Source organism: Dendrobates tinctorius, unplaced genomic scaffold (assembly GCF_039654945.1).
Source record: "Dendrobates tinctorius isolate UK_male_01 unplaced genomic scaffold, ASM3965494v1 ptg000250l, whole genome shotgun sequence".
Classification (NCBI taxonomy): domain Eukaryota; kingdom Metazoa; phylum Chordata; class Amphibia; order Anura; family Dendrobatidae; genus Dendrobates; species Dendrobates tinctorius.
In genome coordinates, this window is record NW_027361917.1 from 19,992,838 (window position 1) to 20,009,102 (window position 16,265).

A 16,265-nucleotide genomic window follows, 5' to 3' on the forward strand; every position below is an offset into this window, starting at 1 on the left:
AGCATGGATATGAAATTACTGGTATTGAAAGGTAACTTCACATCTCAGAGAGAGAGACGAGTTTGGGAGTACAAATTTATGACGAACTTTGACACTCTCAGTGCTGGAATGAATGTGTCGCATGGATTTATGTCTTTTTACATCAATTAAGGAATTTCCTTTTAAAACCTTGCGGGGCAACACAGAACTAGACCCCAATCAGAGGACCATAAAACATCCAGACTCCTTATCTATGAACTGGTCCAATGTTTATATTTATGTTTCTCCCTCTCCCATATTGATAGTTCTGCTTCACGTCACTTGTCTTATCTATTGCATTTTTTCTAGGCTGTATTGTGCATAAATATGTGACTTCAGATTTTGTATTAGTCTAGCCTGATGAAGAGACCTGAGTAGTCTCGAAAGCTTGCAATGTGTTACCATCTTTTCAGTTAGCCATTAAAAGGTATCAACTACTGAGGACTCTCAATCCTGAATATTTTTCTATCCACTGGCTAACACGGTACAAAGATATACATCTTTCCTGTTTCAATATGTGTCTTTCCTCATGTGCAGGCATTGCAGGACCTTGGGTGTCCATGGTCAGTTAGCTGGTTGCTAGTGGTTGTTGTTACCATGGATACCTAAGGTGCTTCAATGCCAGCACATGGGGAATCAGAAAAAATGTACTACATGTCTAATTGGAGGTATTTGCTATTATTACCCCTACTACATATTGGGATAGGATCTTGGAGATGGGAATACCCCTTTAAATCTCAATTAGAATGGAGTGGCAGTGCGTCTGACCGACGGCTGCTGAGCTCTATTTTTGGCATTTTCCAGTAACCCCTTAGCCTGACAGTCACTCCATTCTTGCCCCTCCACTCTAACAGGGATAAATGCCCTGTTCTGCTGATTGGTGGAGTCTGACCGTTGGGTGCTGCATCGGTCTATAATATTACTTATCTTGCATTATTATGCAGAATATATGCTGTATATAGATCAGCACTCCTTGGTTAATCACTGGATTGCATCCTGGTATTTCTGCAATACAGGTACTGTGGCTAAAGCTGCATGGAACTTCTTGATTTCTAAAGCCTAGAGGTGACATCCATCAGTTACATACTGCTCATGATCATATTTGGAGGTCAAGGCTGTTAATGAGTTAGTTTTGTAAGGAGCCCCGTTTTGACTATTTGTTTTTAATTGTAATAGGATGGGTGACAAATACAGATCCATGAGGGTCCTCCACCCCCATTGATCAGCCTTTTCCAGCTCTGACTATGTCTGGTTTTAAACAGAACTAGAACACCACAGCTCCGCACACTGTCTAGTGGCCACTCCCAGGTACTGCAACTTGGCTCCTATTCACACAAACAAATGTATGAGAAAATGTTCACAATTGGTTATCCTCAATATCATTAACAAAAAAGAAAGAAGCCTACATAGCCAAGGTAGATATAATGCATTGGTCCTTTACATACTCTAGCATTTTGTAGATTAACTTTATTTCTCTACACGTTATGGCAGCCCATCATCCTCCCCTGTTGCCCTCTCAAGCAGAATTATTGAAGGGTACTTGGTGGAAAATAGCAGTCTGTTAAATTGCATTAAATGTAATCTGTTGGCACCACCATGTCACTCTTGTCAGCAGCGCTGAGCAGATGTCAATCATGTCCATGGGGTAACAGTAGGTGGCAAATGATGGGAAGGATCAGAGCACTAGTCCAACCTCCGGGAACATGCAACCTAATTTAGATAAAGATTCAGCATTGATTATCTTCAAACTTTTCTTTAGCCTCACTATCCTGCAACAAAAGGCCCCCATTCACACAAGTCTGCCAATCCTTCCCAAAACAGCAAGCTTACTGAATTAACTCTATGGGACTGTTAAGGTACTGTCACACTTAGCGATGTACCAGCGATCCCAACCAGCGATATGACGCGGTCAGGATCGCTGGTGCATCTCTAAGTGGTCGCTAGTGAGCTGCCACACAGGCAGATCTCACCAGCGACATCGCAGGGGTCGGGGGTCGCTACTTACCTGTCACACTAGGCGATCCTGACGTCCTCCCGCCCGGCTCCACGCTAGTCTCTCCACAGGAAGCGCCGCAGGAAGTGGACGGCGAGAAGCGGTCCTGAACGTTCTCGCGCGATCAGCGGGAGAGCGGGTCGTAGGTAAGTATCAGACACAGCGATATCGCTAGCAATATCGCTATAACGTCACAAGTTATAGCGATATTGCTAGCGATATCGCTTAGTGTGACAGTACCTTTAGAGAGCCTGTCAGGCGATTCCTGCTGCCCGAACAGCATAACTCTTGCATTTTTCTCTGAAATGCTGCTGCACAGTGGAAAAAGTTTGCAAGTACAGCTTTAACCCCTTAGCGACAGAGCCAGTTTGCAGCTTAATGACCAGGCCAATTTTTACAATTCTGACCACTGTCACTTGATGAGGTTATAACTCTGGGACGCTTTAATGGATCCTGCTGATTCTGAGATTGTTTTTTTTCGTGTCATATTGTTATCCCGCTGATTCTGAGATTGTTTTTTCGTGTCATATTGTACTTCATGTTAGTGGTAAAATTTCTTCGATAAGTCTTGTGTTATTTATGAAAAAAACGGAAATATGGCAAATTTTGAAAATGTTGCAATTTTAAAACTTTAAATTTTTATGCCCTTAAATAAGAGATGTCACAAAAATTTCTTAACATTTCCCACATGTCTACTTTACATCACCATAATTTTTGAAGCAAAATTTTTTTTTTTGTTGGGAAGTTATAAGGGTTAAAAGTTGACCAGCAATTTCTCATTTTTACAACACAATTTACAAAACCACTTTTTTTTGGGACCACATCATATTTAAAGTCATTTTGAGGGGTGTACATGACAGAGAAAATACCCAAAAGTGGCACCATTCTAAAAACTAGACCACTCAAGGTGCTCAAAACCACATTCAAGAAGTTTATTAACCCTTTAAGTGCTTCACAGGAACTAAAGCAATGTGGAAGGAAAAAATTAACATTTAACTTTTTTTTGCAAAAATGTACTTCAGAACCAATTTATTTTTTATTTTCACAAGTGTTAAGATAAAATCAACCACAAAATTTGTTGTACAATTTTTCCTGAATACGCTATATGTGGGGGTAAACCACTTTTTCAGCACACGGCAGAGCTCGCAAGGGATAGAGCGCCGTTTGACTTTTTCAACGCAGAATTGGCTGGAATTGAGATCGGATGCCATGTTGCGTTCGGAGAGCCCTTAATGTGCCTAAACAGTAGAAACCTCCAACAAGTGACCCCCATTTTGGAGACTAGACCCATTAAGGAACTTATCTAGATGCGTGGTGAGCACTTTGAGCCTTCAAGTGCTTCACAGAAGTTTATAACGTAGAGCCGTGAAAATAAGAAATCTATTTTTTTTCCACAAAAATGATCTTTTCGCCCCCAAATTTTTATCTTTACAAGGGTAACAGGAGAAATCATACCCCCACAGTTATTGTGCGATTTGTCCTGAGTATGCTGATACCCCTTATGTGGGGGGGAACCACTGTTTGGGCGCATGGGAGAGCTTGGAAGGGAAGGAGTGGAATGCAGACTTTGATGGAATGGTCTGCGGGCGTCATGTTGCGTTTGCAGAGCCCCTGATGGGCCTAAACAGTGGAAACCCCCCACAAGTGACCCCATTTTGGAAATTAGACCCCCTTAGGAACTTATCTAGATGTGTGGTGAGCACTTTGAACCCCCAAGCGCGTCACAGAAGTTTATAAACGCAGAGCCGTGAAAATAGTCTTTTTTATTTCCACAAGTGATTTTTTTTTTTTTTTTTTTTTTTTAGACCCAATTTTTAGACCCCCAAAGTTGGTAAATAGTGGAAACCCCTCAATTCTTGCTCCAACCCTAACCCCAACACACCCCTAACCTTAATCCCAACCCTAATCCTAATTCTAACCCTAATCCTAGTTCGCCCTAACCCTAACCCTATCCCTAACCCTAATGGAAAACTGAAAAAAAAATATTTTCTTTATTTCGTTATGTTGGCCTAACTAGGGGGGTGATAAACGGGGGGATAATGTACTATTTTGTTTATTTTATTCACGATGATAGTTCATCATCGTGATCAAAATGAATGAATGGAATCTGCCAGCCGGAGCCTGCAGATTCCCGGCGGGCGCACTGCGCATGCGACCGCTATTTTCTCCGGATCCAAGATGGCGGCACCTACCGGAGGACGTCGACTGGACGCAGGACCACCGGGAGGGGACAGATGACCACGGAGAGGTACCGGGGGGGATCGGGGACCCTCTTTCTCTCTCCCTCTCTCCTCTGATGTGCGATCACATCAGAGGAAAGAGAAATTTAATGCACAATCGCGGCTTTTTTTTTTTTGTGGTCGCCGTTATAGGGTTAATAACAGCGATTGCAAAAGCGGGGTCGGTAAAAACCGACTGATTCATGTTCTCTGGGGTTTCGGCTACCCCCGGCAGCCGAGACCCCGTAGAAAATACGACACTGGGGGGGCGCTATTCACTTTCTCCCCAGCGCCGTGAATTAGCGGCTCTGTGGTTTTAGTACAGCTAAACATCGCCGTTAAATGGCGTATCGGCGGTCGCTAAGGGGTTAAAGGGAACTTGTTACCCCCCCAGGGCATTTTTAAGTAAAAGAGCTACCTTCAGCAGCACTAAGGCAGTGCGCGCTGCCTCGGAACTGACATCAGGCTATCTATCGTGCCTGCGTGTTGCGGAGGCCCCAGATCTCGCTCCTCAACACGCAGGAGTGATAGCCTGATGCCAGTTCCCGGGCAGCGCGTACTGCGCATGTCTGAGAACTGCTGGCACGGCGCAGGCACTGGCATGTAACCGCAACATAGGAGGAAGCATTACAAGAAAAGTGTATGCAGAAGCCAAAGGGATCACCACCAATTCTTATAATAAAAAAAAAATTATTCAATTTCATCAAACGCTACATACAAACACATAATTAGGAACCATTAAAACATTAAAAAGTCTGTGCGAAGGCAGACATGAGACAAAAATAAGAAAGATTGGGTCATAATTATATGCAGTACAATACTCAAGGTTCCATATCCCCAGACAATAAGCATGCTGAAAAAGTGCAAATGCTTTCTAACTGATATAGTCCCAGTAAATAGAGATATATAGATATACACTGCCTACAAGTAGTATTCAACCCCATGCAGATTTAGCAGGTTTGATAAGATGCAAATAAGTTAGAGTCTGCAAACTTCACACAAGAGCAGGATTTATTAACAGATGCATAAATCTTACAAACCAAAAAGTTATGTTGCTCAGTTAAATTTTAATAAATTTTAAACATACAAGTGTGGGTCAATTATTATTCAACCCCTAGGTTTAATATTTTGTGGAATAACCCTTGTTTGCAATTACAGCTAATAATCGTCTTTTATAAGACCTGATCAGGCCGGCACAGGTCTCTGGAGTTATCTTGGCCCACTCCTCCATGCAGATCTTCTCCAAGTTATCTAGGTTCTTTGGGTGTCTCATGTGGACTTTAATCTTGAGCTCCTTCCACAAGTTTTCAATTGGGTTAAGGTCAGGAGACTGACTAGGCCACTCCAACACCTTGATTTTTTGCCTCTTGAACCAGGCCTTGGTTTTCTTGGCTGTGTGCTTTGGGTCGTTGTCTTGTTGAAAGATGAAATGACGACCCATCTTAAGATCCTTGATGGAGGAGCGGAGGTTCTTGGCCAAAATCTCCAGGTAGGCCGTGCTATCCATCTTCCCATGGATGCGGACTAGATGGCCAGGCCCCTTGCCTGAGAAACAGCCCCACAGCATGATGCTGCCACCACCATGCTTGACTGTAGGGATGATATTCTTGGGGTCGTATGCAGTGCCATCCAGTCTCCAAACGTCACGTGTGTGGTTGGCACCAAAGATCTCGATCTTGGTCTCATCAGACCAGAGAACCTTGAACCAGTCTGTCTCAGAGTCCTCCAAGTGATCATGAGCAAACTGTAGACGAGCCTTGACATGACGCTTTGAAAGTAAAGGTACCTTACGGGCTCGTCTGGAACGGAGACCATTGCGATGGAGTACGTTACTTATGGTATTGACTGAAACCAATGTCCCCACTGCCATGAGATCTTCCCGGAGCTCCTTCCTTGTTGTCCTTGGGTTAGCCTTGACTCTTCGGACAAGCCTGGCCTCGGCACGGGAGGAAACTTTCAAAGGCTGTCCAGGCCGTGGAAGGCTAACAGTAGTTCCATAAGCCTTCCACTTCCGGATGATGCTCCCAACAGTGCAGACAGGTAGGCCCAACTCCTTGGAAAGGGTTTTGTACCCCTTGCCAGCCTTGTGACCCTCCACGATCTTGTCTCTGATGGCCTTGGAATGCTCCTTTGTCTTTCCCATGTTGACCATGTATGAGTGCTGTTCACAAGTTTGGGGAGGGTCTTAAATAGTCAGAAAAGGCTGGAAAAAGATAATTAATCCAAACATGTGAAGCTCATTGTTCTTTGTGCCTGAAATACTTCTTAATACTTTAGGGGAACAAAACAGAATTCTGGTGGTTTGAGGGGTTGAATAATAAATGACCCTCTGAATAAACTTTTCACAATTTAAAAAAAAAATTAAACAAAGAAATAACATTCTTTTTTGCTGCAGTGCATTTCACACTTCCAGGCTGATCTACAGTCCAAATGTCACAATGCCAAGTTAATTCCGAATGTGTAAACCTGCTAAATCTGCAGGGGGTTGAATACTACTTTTAGGCACTGTATATGCTAAATTTCAAATGATGCCTATATGCATGCTGTTTACGGGATACAAAACATACTAAAGGCATGCTTACACAGAAAAACATCATAATAAACTGTGTTCCAAGTTATTATGCAAAAAGAGTTTAGGAGTGATAAGGTTAGAATTTTTTTGTGTCATTTAAACTCATTGATGGTGATGTGTGTCAGGGCTCTTTTTCACTGAAAGCAATTGCAGATACCTGTGCAAATTAGTTTGGCAGGTGTGTCCAAATAAAGGCAAGACTACTTAAGAAGACTGTTCCACATTATTAAGCAGCCTACATTTTTTGCCAAAATGGAAAAGAAAAAGGATGTGTCGGCTGCTGAGAAGCAACAAATTGTGGAGTATTTAGGTCAAGGCATGACTACAATCAACATTGCCATGACACTTCATCGTGATCATCGCACAATCAAGAAGTATGTAGCGGATTCCTAGCACACACGTGTGCGTGCTGATAAGGAAAAACTGAGGACTCTTTCCAACAGACAATTGCGTCAGGTTAAAAGAGCAGCTGCAAAAATGCCTTGTTATAGCAGCAGACAAGTTTTTGACGCTGCTGGTGCCTCCAACGTCCCCCCGAACAACAAGATGCAGGGTCCTTCAGAGGTTTGCAGCTGTGCGTAAGCCATCCTGTCGACCACCTCTATCCACTGCACACAAGCAGAAACTGCTCCAGTGGGCCAAACGATACATGAAGACTGACTTCCAAACTGTTTTTTTTTCACCGATGAGTGCCGCGCAACGCTCGATGGTCCAGATGGATGGAGTAGAGGATGGCTGGTTGATGGACACCCCATGAACACACGGCTAAGGCGCCAACAAGGAGGAGGTGGAGTAATGTTTTGGGCTGGAATCATGGGGCGAGAGATTGTCAGCCCCTTTAGGATCCCTGAAGGGGTAAAGATGAACTCAATAATCTATGTGGAGTTTCTAAAACAGCACTTCCTGCCATGGTTCAAGAGGAAGAACCGTGCTTTCCGCAGCAAGATCATTTTCATGCATGATAATGCACCGTCTCATGCTGCAAATAACACATCTGCATCTCTGGCTGCTATGGGCATAAAAGAGGACCAACTTATGGTGTGGCCACCATCTTCCCCTGACCTCAACCCCATTGAGAACCTCTGGCGCATCGTCAAAAGGAGTGTCTATGATGGCAGGAGGCAGTTCACATCTAAGCAACAGCTCTGGGAGGGTATTCTGTCCACATGCAAAACAATTGAAGCACAAACCATCCAAAAACTGACAAATTCAATGGACGAGAGAGTTCAGAAGCTTCTTTCGAACAAGGGGTCCTATGTGCAAATGTAACATCACCTAGAATAAAGTTTTGACTTGAAAACTGTTTGATTTCATTTTGTAATAAGCTGATAATGCTTATAATTTCACAATTGACCATTTTTTTGTTAAAAATAAAAAGGTTGAAAACTCTGCTGTGCATAATAATTTGGAACATGCATTTTGAGTGTTTCTTATTTTTAAAAATATACTGTTTTCATAGGCAGTTTGTTCAAAAACATTGCAATTATACTAGAATATTAGATGACTGGAAAATAACAATGACTGCAATTCATATAGGTAATTTAGAGGAAATATGAGGAAATATTTTTTGCATAATAATTTGGAACACAGTATATAATATTAGTAGTGCTCCAAGTTATACTGTCATACATCATGGGACATTCAGATTGCTACAGCCAAAATTAATTCAAAAAGCAAATAGAGCATATTAACAACAAGGAGGCCCTGGAGGCATAGACAGATTCTCTCCTACCCCCCCCAACCATGATACCAAACAGACCCCTAGTGGAAGCACGCAGCCAGGTATAGTGGGACCAAAGACCCACGCGTATCTACAGATGTGTCTTTCTCAAGGTCAGTGTATTGCTGTAGTGTGACAGCGCCTGATATATATATTTTGAAAATAATTAGCAAGTCTTACCAGCTGAGCGACGGCTGAGAGAGAGTTCAACTCTTAATGAGACGGCGTCCTGTCTAAGCTATTGTGTAGGCGCTGAATGACATAAACGGAAGTACTACTAATATTATATTATGTTTTTCTGTGTAAGCATGCCTTTAGTATGTTTTGTATCCCTATGATAGGGCACATTTGTAAACAGCATGCATATAGGCATCATTTGAAATTTGGCAATATATATCTCTATTTACTGGGACTATATCAGTTAGAAAGCATTTGCACTTTTTCAGCACGCTTATTGTCTGGGGATATGGAACCTTGAGTATTTGTACTGCATATAATTATGACCCAATCTTTCTTGTTTTTGTCTCATGTCTGCCTTCGCACAGACTTTTTAATTGTTCTTAATTATGTGTTTGTATGTAGTGTTTGCTGAAATTGAATAAATTAATTTTTTTTTTTTTTTGTATTATAAGCATTGGTGGTGATTCCTTTGGCTTCTGCATACTTTTTCTTGGATTGCTTCTGTATAGTTTTGTATGCATTAGGAGATCCCATATACTGTTATTTTAGATGGTGCCCTTTTTCCCCTTAATTTGTTAACACAGGAGGTGGCGGCGCACAGACGCAAGAGGGGGAAGATGGATGACTAGGAGGTGGCTGATATAGGGGGAGACACCATACCTCTGGGACTCCATACAGGTATGGGGAGCAAGTTATAAAAGTCAATATTTCAGTGTTACTAGGGATCAGAAACAGAAGAGCCACCTTCACAGAATGCAGCCTTAGTGCTGCTGAAGGAGGCTCTTTTAAGGCCCCGTTACACATAACGATGTCCCAGCGATCCCACCAACGATCCGACATGGATGGGATCGCTGGGACATTGTTGGGCTGATCGCTGGTGAGCTGTCACATAGACAGCCCCTCCAGTGATTAGGACCAGCGAGCAAGCTGGTTTCCAATGTAAACAGCGGGTATTTAAGAGCCGCGCGGCTCTTAGATACCCGCTGTTTACATTGGAAACCAGCGTCGCTGGTCTCTCGCTGCCCAGCGGGAGACCAACGATCAAAAAACTGCCCAGGACGATGGAGCGCGATCAGTGATACCCGGCGTGGAGCCAGTCGCTGATCCATGTCACACACAGTGATGTCGCTGGCTAGATCGCTGTGGCATCACAAGATCAGCGATCTCGCTGGCGATATCGTGGTGTGTGATGGGGCCTTTACTTAAAAGCGCCCTGGGGGGGTGACAAGTTCCCTTTAAAAAGAATTTGGGAATGGTAAGTGGAATCCTGCTTCTAGATTGACAGGTCTCTCTACCTGTTTGTAAATGTACAGAGACCTGTCATTCTAGCTTAACCCAGGGAGGGACCAGCCCAGATGACTGGCTTCCCATTTCTCTTCTCCTTTCAAATCAGTGTAGCAGCGTTAGATGAAAATATAGGAGCCTGCAATGATTGATTCTGACCCAGATTCATGTGACTTTTGTTTGGAAAGGAATCTCCTTTCAAGAGAATCTGTCACCATATTTGACCTATCTAAACTATTACTATGGGCATACAGGTTATAGACTGCTGAAAAGAGTGATTCCTATATGTCTCATGTAAGGTGCCTTGTTGTGGATAAATCACCTTATCACTTTATATTTAATGACCTCTTCCAGGCTCTGGGGAGGATGGTGCCTGGAAGATAACTTTGCCTCCAGAGCTTATTTTACATGAAGGGGCAGTTACCAGTGTGATGGCTGATCTCCTGATCTCACAGCAGAGCTGTGTGTAATTATACCTGACACATCTGCAGGTTCCTTTCAGCTTCCATCTCACAGGCAAACAGGGCTGCAATATTGTTACAATACAGCAGACCTCCAAAAATGTTTGCCAGAAGAAAATTAAATTTTCCCTGTTCTGTGTTACTTGTTAGTTACTTGTCTCACTGGTAACTCCCCCCTTTTATTTATAATATTCTCTCCAGACAGTTCAGGGGCGGACACAGACTGTAGTGGGCCCCTGTGCAATAAATTTTTTGGGCCTCCCCCCGTCCTTCATAGGGCAACAAAGTTATGTAAACATATATGTAATATATAGGCACCCCCGTTGCCCTTTGTTTCATAATGCTCTCCCCATATGCGGTCTACTTTTGGCATAGTGCTTCTCGCTCCTTGTGGCCCCCCAGTTTATGTTGCTTCTCCCCCTATGTGGGCCGCCCGATTCATGTTTCTTTGCCCCCCCATGAGCCGTCCCATTCATGAGTAGCCAAGCATCTCCCCCAGGGGGGCCCCCCCATTCCTTCGCAGTCATGCTTCTCCCCAGGGGCCCCCCATTCATAAGCAGCCATGCTTCTCCCCAGGGGCCCCCCATTCATGAGCAGCCAAGGCCATGCTTCCCTTCTCCCCAGGGCAGGGGCCCCCAATTCATGAGCAGCCAGGCCATCATGTTTCAGTTCTCCCCCAAAATCATGCCTGCTATGTTCAGTTCTCCCCCCACCCCAGGAGCCCCCCAAAATCATGCCTGTGCCTCAGTCCCAGTCCCACAGTCCTGCTCAGCTCTGGTAGTACTCTTACCTGGAGCAGGCAGGGCAGGCCAGACCAAGAGGATCCATCCATTCCACACTGTCCAGTGTCCGCACACCGTACATTCCTGAACTGCTGCAGCATATGGGCAGGGCATAAACAAATTAGAATGAAATGCATTGTATCAAAAGCATTTAGGATCCCCATAGCAGCATATTGCAATGGGACCTAGGATAAATCATATAGGAACACCCATAGCATACTGTATAACAGAAGAAACAGAGTGTAAATCCATGATAGATAAAATTACAAAATTTTACTCAATACAAATAACATCACATGATCATATAAATATATAGTTACAAAGTAAATGGACAAGAGGGGGAGAAAGGACAAGCAACTGAATGTATAACCAGGCCTGACAAAAAATATATGTATATACCGAGGTGGGGGAGTGGCAATAAAAGTTGATTCAAGTAGTAATCCTAATGGTGCGTGTTCCAGGATCCTGCATAGAGAGACTATGGGTAAGTGTGTTTTTTCATCATTACTGCATTTTAATATTTTGGTTGCGCTGTCAGTGGTCTTTCTAGCCACTGTGATTTGATTAGAAGTGTTACTAATGGCTTTAGTGGTCTTTGGTCTTTTTCCTTAATTATATTTACACCTTACCATCATTTTGGGTGAACGATTTACTGTTTACATCTTGCTATCATTGCCTTCTCTGCGGCAATCATTATGAATACTACTTGAATCAACTTTTATTGCCACTCCCCCCACCTCGGTATATACATATATTTTTGTCAGGCCTGGTTATGCATTCAGTTGCTTGTCCTTTTTCCCCTTTTGTCCATTTACTTTGTAACTATATATTTATATGATCATGTGATGTTATTTGTATTGAATAAAATTTTGTGATTTTTATCTATCATGGATGTACACTGTTTCTTCTGTTATACAGCATATGGGCAAGGGCAGGGCTGCCACAAGGAATTTCGGGGCCCCATACTGGGAAAATTTTCGGGGCCCCCGTAAACTCCGCCCAGGCTCCATCCCAGCCCCCTCTCCACCCTTCAAACTGTCCACAGTCCCACCGCCCTCTCTTGGAAAACTCCACTTCTCACCAATCACACATTAACAGTTCCCATCACCAGATCACACACATAGCCGGCAGATTTTATTTTTTTGCTAAATTATTTTTTAAGCCGCCATCACAACACTGTAGACACTTTTGGCCAAGCTCTACTCTATTGTAACCTATTAAATATTTGTTAAAATATGCAGTACAATTTAGGTACATTTGTATTTATTTTTCCATTTTTAAAATGACCATTAATATCACATACAATGGAAAAATACCACCGCACCATGACCAGACACAATATTACCACCACATAGTGACCTATAATTAATACCACATACAAGGAACAAATACCACTGCACTATGACCAGACCACATATTACCTCCACAAAGTGACCAAATGGCACAAGGGACAAATACCGCAACACCATGTCCAGACCACATATTACCACCTCATAGTGACTGAATACTACAATACTGATCAGTAATAAAAAAAAAAAAAAAAAAAAAAAAAAAAAAAAATACTATCGCCATAAGTGCCATTATACACATGAGATCTGTATTTACTATCCAGTGTCTGTGTACTGGTAATACAGTGATTAATGACATTATACACAGGTGCTCTGTATATAACGTACAGGTAATACAGTGATCACTGGTGACATTATACACAGGACCTCTGTATATAGTATACAGTGTATAGTGTCAGTGTATAGGTAACACACTAACTCACCAGTGATGTCTATAGGTGAAGTCCTTCATCCTTTTCATTTTTCATCCAGCACAGATCGCCATCACGTCTTCCAGCCAGGGCTTATCTCTGCAGGAAATAACAGTTATCTAGAGCTCCAATTGCAGAACACATTACTTATTTTTTTCCCAACCTCTACATTACATCACATGAAGGAAAAAAGACAACATAGTATCACTCTACACAGTAACAGGACTGCCCCCCCCCCCCCCATTTAAAACAGTATACTCAAAAACTAAAATACATTACTGCAGTAATAATATCCTTTAATTAGCCTCTATGGTAATAATATCCCCCATCCTGGCCCCCGTGTGTCTCATTCCTGGCTTCAGCCATATGTTCTCCCATCCCACCCTCATGAGTATCCATTGTGCCCCATATGATCTCCCCATCTGTCTCCATCGTATCCTTCCTGCCCCATGATCCTGCCCCATCTGTCTCCAATCCTGCCCCATGTCTCCATTTTGCCCTGTTTCCAATCATGCCACTTGTCTTTCATCCTGCCCCCTTTTTCTCCAGTCATGCCCCCTGTGTCTGCAATCATGCCCCCTGTATCTCCCATCCTGCCCCCAATGTCTCCAATCCTGCCAGTCTCCATCTTGCCTCCCCCTGTCTCCAATCTGCCCTGGCACGATGGAGACACATGGTCCATGTGTCTCCATCCTGCGGGGAAACATAATTAAAAAAAAAACAAAAAAACTTCTTACCTGGCCGCGCTCCTGCTGGAAGATGCAGCTCCTGTGTGAGCTGAAGGACCTGTGGTGAGGTCATCGTCATGTGATCAGGGGGCGGAGCTGATCAATGCTGAAGGCCTGTGATAAGCTCCGCCCCCTGATCACATGACAACGTCACCACCGGTCCTCCAATGCTTCCGCGCTGCTCTCCTCTCCTCCTGCGCTCCACATGGCTAATTTGAAAATTGAATAATTAGCCATGCGGTGCTGGAGGCCCCCCCCCCGGGGCCCCCGTTCAATGAACTGGCTGCACGGGCGGTAGGTCCGCCCCTGAGGAAGTTGCCTTCCAGGCAGCGCATCCCCATAGCCTGGAAGACTTCATTTACATGAAGTAATAAAGCCTCTTATCAACGTCAAGGCATCTGATAGGAGACATACAGGTAGGAATTTTCAGCTGTTAATCACCTGTATGCCCATATTAGAAATGTAGGTGGTTCAAATGTGGCGAGATTCCCTTTAAAGTACAATAACATTGTGGCACTTCTATATGTAGACTGGCACTGCAGAGTCCTCTCTCAACTAGATCTGTCACTGCCTGACTCGGTGTTTTCTTTATAGAAGGCTATGACTGCATAGTGCTAATCTAAGTTTGTCTTGTAAAATTTCTTTTCTTACTGGCCATGTTTATCGCGGTTTGTAATGCTGCTGGTCCGCTGCCCAGAATTGAATGTGCAGGAAATCTTCATGCTTTCCTTTTAAGGCCTGACAGAAGACAATGTTATTAATTTGGTATACTTTGTGCATGTAACTAGTACATACATGGCTGTCTGGAATGACTTGTCTTGTTTATGTTGATGGTATGATTAAGGGGGCTTTCTACTTCTAGAAAAGTGAACCCCAGAAGATTCCAGTAATATAACAAAGCCAAATAGTACCCTTTCCACCCTCCCTGCTCTTGTCTGTGTCTTGGCTGTAGTGGTAACATCATTTCAACAGCTTCCATCACAACTACATCCAATCACTAAGCTCAATGGCTCATGCTATCTACATTGGCAAGACTGCTGAGCTCTGTGCTTGGTGGCATCGGTGATGTGAGCCATTGGCGTAACCTCATTGCCACAGCCAAAACGCAGAGAGCATAGCAATTGTGGGAGGAGTACCGTACTATCTGGCCTTATTTTATGTTATAGAAATTTCTGGTCCAATCTTCTAAAAGTAGAAAACCCTTTTAAATATCTTGCCAGACATGTAGACTTCTCAGTAAAGGTGATTAGTTAGGCAAACTGCCTACTTGATTTTGGCCTCCTTTTACCTAGATGCCTGGTTGTAGTGCGCAACAAAACAGAATTTGGCTTGATTGACCATTTGGCTGCATCCAGCCCATGAGTAGTAACAATTTTTTTTTTTTTTTTTTTTCCTGTCTTAGCTTTTTAATACAGTGTTGTATATAGAGTGAAACCATACCTGTTGTCTAAGGGTATGTTTCCACGCTGCGTAGTAGCAGCGCTTAGGACGCAGCGGAAAGCCCGCTCCGCCCAAAGCGCTGTCCCCTTTTTTTACGCGCGGTGATAATGCATGTGTTCATTGTCAAGTGTCTGATATATTTTTTTAAAAATAAATACAAAACATATCCATGATCATAAATTATGTGCCAGGAAAAAAGTCTCAATCGCTGGACTTTGTTGAAGTGTTCCAGAGTTATCCCCACATAGTCACATTGGTCAAAATTTAAAAAATTGGCCCCGTCACTAAGGGGTTAATATCAAAAAGGGCGCAACAGGTTGCCTTTAGTCAGGAGTATTCATTAAAAGGCACCCCTGTCGGTGGCAACTTCCCATGTAGTCTCTCGTTGTGCAAAATGGAGATCCAGTTGTGACGTCACAATTCTACAATGGTCAACAAGGTCCATGGACATACCACAATCCATTACTGTGTGCAAACTATCTTCCAAGTGAAAGAAAGCGGTCTCTCCCATTGAAGGTAGTTACCCTAAAAGTCTTAGTTGCACTCTTAAACAACCTTTGCCACATTACTTTGGATCATTGACCAAATTAAAATCTTTTCTAAAGTCTGACTTTTAATTCTTCAAAAGGAAAATGGTTGTCCTGTGAAAAGAAGTTATCGCCTATCCCCAGAATAGCTGTTAACTTGTTGATCGGTGGATTTGCACCAATCTGCAGGTCCGAGTGCTTTTATTTGCTTTACAAAATGGAATTGATGACCAACTGCCAGTCGAGTCAGTCTCTCTGGGGCCGCTGGAAAAAGCTGCCTCTGGGAATGAATGGAGCAGCAGGCGAGCATGTGCACTGTGCTGCTCCATTCTAACTAGCAGGTGATCTCTTATCTCCATTGCTGCTGGCCCTAGTGGCCAGACCCCCACTGATCAACAAGCTGTCACTTATTCTGTGAACATCCCCTTCCATAGGCCTGTTTCACACTTCAGTTTTTTTGTCAGTTAAAATCCGCCAAAATGGCGGAAAGCGGATCCGTTGCTAACCGATTGTGAACGGATGCCACCGGACTGTTTTTTTTACGGATCCGATGAATGAAGAATTTCCCTCCGTGCTTCCCTG

The 16,265-nt window shown here is 43.4% G+C and overlaps 1 protein-coding gene across 2 annotated transcripts in view; it reads left to right on the forward strand.

Annotated features, from left to right (window-relative positions):
* The window catches only part of FBXO30 (F-box protein 30), a 78,311-nt gene that overhangs the window by 36,289 nt on the left and 25,757 nt on the right, over positions 1–16,265 (forward strand). Inside the window, exon 2 of one of the 2 annotated variants that reach the window (XM_073557507.1) lies at positions 9,287–9,380. The exons of the other annotated variant lie outside the window; for it this stretch is intronic. The gene's annotated coding sequence lies outside the window, so the exon portion shown is untranslated. The remainder of the gene's footprint in view (positions 1–9,286; positions 9,381–16,265) is intronic. 2 annotated transcript variants of the gene reach the window in all.